The following is a 2,191-nucleotide window of genomic DNA, read 5'->3' as shown; positions in this document are numbered from 1 at the left end:
GTCCTGCGCCATCCTCACAATTGTTGTTATGCTTGAGGTCATTGCAGCAGCCACTGCGTCAGTCCATCTCGTCGAAGGTCTTTCTGTTTTTCTCTGACCCTCTAATTTACCAGGCATAATGTCCTTCTCCAAGGACTGGTACCTCCTGATAACACATCCAAAGTATGTGAGACGAAGTCTTGCCATTCTTGGTTCTAATGAGCATTCTGGCTGTACTTCTTCCAAGACAGATTTGTTAGTTCTTCCGGCAGTCCATGGCAGTATATTTCCTGTGGTTCCATGGTGTAGTGGTTAGCACATCTGCTTTACACGCAGAAGATCCTGGGTTCAATCCCCAGTGGAACCAACAGCCATCAATCCTTCTACTTCCTGTGCTTGTTTACAGATTCACCTCCTTCTGTTATTTTCTGGTAGCATCTGTCTTCCCCCAGAGTGTGCTCCCTTCTCTCTGTGTCTAATCTGCTGTTTTTATGTCAAGTGTAAGCAGGTTTAGGATAAACCTTCCACTGATCTGGCCTCCCTGACCCAAAAAACAAACCCTATTCCCAAATGGGATTTCATTCACAGGTATGTTGTCGTTGTTGTTTTTAGGTGCCATCGAGTCGGTTCCGACTCATAGCGACCCTATGCACTACAGAACGAAACACTGCCCGGTCCTGCCCCATCCTTACAATCATTGTTATGCCTGAGCTCATCGTTGCAGCCACTGTGTTAGTCCACCTCTTTGAGGGTATTCTTCTTTTCCGCTGACCCTGTACTCTGCCAAGCATGATGTCTTTCTCCAGGGACTGATCCCTCCTGACAACATGTCCAAAGTGTGTAAGATGTCAGTCTCGCCATCCTTGCCTCTAAGGAGCATTCTGGCCGCACTTCTTCCAAGAAAGATTTGTTCCTTCTTTTGGCAGCCAATGGTATATTCAATGTTCTTCACGAACACCACAATTCAAAGGCATCAACTCTTCTTCAGTCTTCCTTATTCATTGTCCAGCTTTCACATGCATATGATGTGATTGAAAATAGCATGGCTTGGGTCAGGCGCGACTTAGTCTTCAGGGTGACATCTTTGCTCTTCGACACTTTGAAGAGGTCCTTTGCAGCAGATTTACCCAATGCAATGCGTCTTTGGATTTCTTGACTGCTGCTTCCATGGTGGTTGATTGTGGATCCAAGTAAAATGAAATCCTTGACAACTTCAATCTTTTCTCTGTTTATCATGATGTTTCTCATTGGTCGAGTTGTGAGGATTTTTGTTTTGTTTATGTTGAGGTGTAATCCATACTGAAGGCTGTGGTCTTTGATCTTCATTAGTAAGCGCTTCAAGTCCTTTCAGTAAGCAAGGTCATGTCATCTGCATAACACAGGTTGTTAATGAGTCTTCCTCTAATGCTGATGCCCTAATCTTCTTCATATAGTCCAGCTTCTCCAATTATCTGTTCAGCATACAGACCAAATAGGTATGGTTTAAGAATGCAACCCTGACGCACACCTTTCCTAACTTTAAACCAATCAGTATCCCCTTTTCCTGTCCAAACAACTGCTTCTTGATATATGTAAAGGTTCTTCATGAGCACAATTAAGTGTTCTGGAATTCCCATTCTTCGCGGTATTATCCATAGTTTGTTATGATCCACACAGTCGAATGCCTTTGCATAGTCAATAAAACACAGGTAAACATCTTTCTGGCATCTCTGCTTTCATCCAGGATCCACCTGACATCAGCAGTGATATTCCTGGTTCCATGTCCTCTTCTGAATCCAGCCTGAATTTCTGGCAGTTCCTTGTCGATATACTGCTGCAGATGTTTTTGAATGATCTTCAACAAAATTTTGCTTGCATATGATATTAATGATATTGTTCTATAATTTCCACATTCAGTTGGATCACCTTTCTTGGGAATAGGCATAAATATGGATGGTCCTGTCAGTTGGTCAGGAAGCTGCCTTCCATATTTCTTGGCATAGAGGAGTGAGCACCTCCAGTGCTGCATCTGTTTGTTGAAACATTTCAATTGATATTCCATCAATTCCTGGAGTCTTGTTTTTTGCCAGTGCCTTCAGAGCAGGTTGGACTTCTTCCTTCAGTACCATTGGTTCCTGATCATATGCCACCTCTTGAATATTGGCTAATTCTTTTTGGTATAATGACTCTCTGTGTTCTTTCCATCTTCTTTTGTTGCTTCCTGCATCATTTA

At 42.9% G+C, this 2,191-nt stretch overlaps 1 non-coding gene across 1 annotated transcript; it reads left to right on the top strand.

Moving 5' to 3' along the window:
• Positions 1-273: 273 nt before the first annotated feature.
• Positions 274-346, top strand: TRNAV-UAC (transfer RNA valine (anticodon UAC)). The gene has a single exon. It is a non-coding gene; the product is annotated as a tRNA-Val (tRNA).
• Positions 347-2,191: the final 1,845 nt, after the last annotated feature.

Source organism: Elephas maximus, chromosome 1 (genome assembly GCF_024166365.1).
Source record: "Elephas maximus indicus isolate mEleMax1 chromosome 1, mEleMax1 primary haplotype, whole genome shotgun sequence".
Taxonomy (NCBI): domain Eukaryota; kingdom Metazoa; phylum Chordata; class Mammalia; order Proboscidea; family Elephantidae; genus Elephas; species Elephas maximus.
Note: the sequence above shows the minus strand (reverse complement) of the source record. Positions and strands in the feature narration are given on the sequence as shown.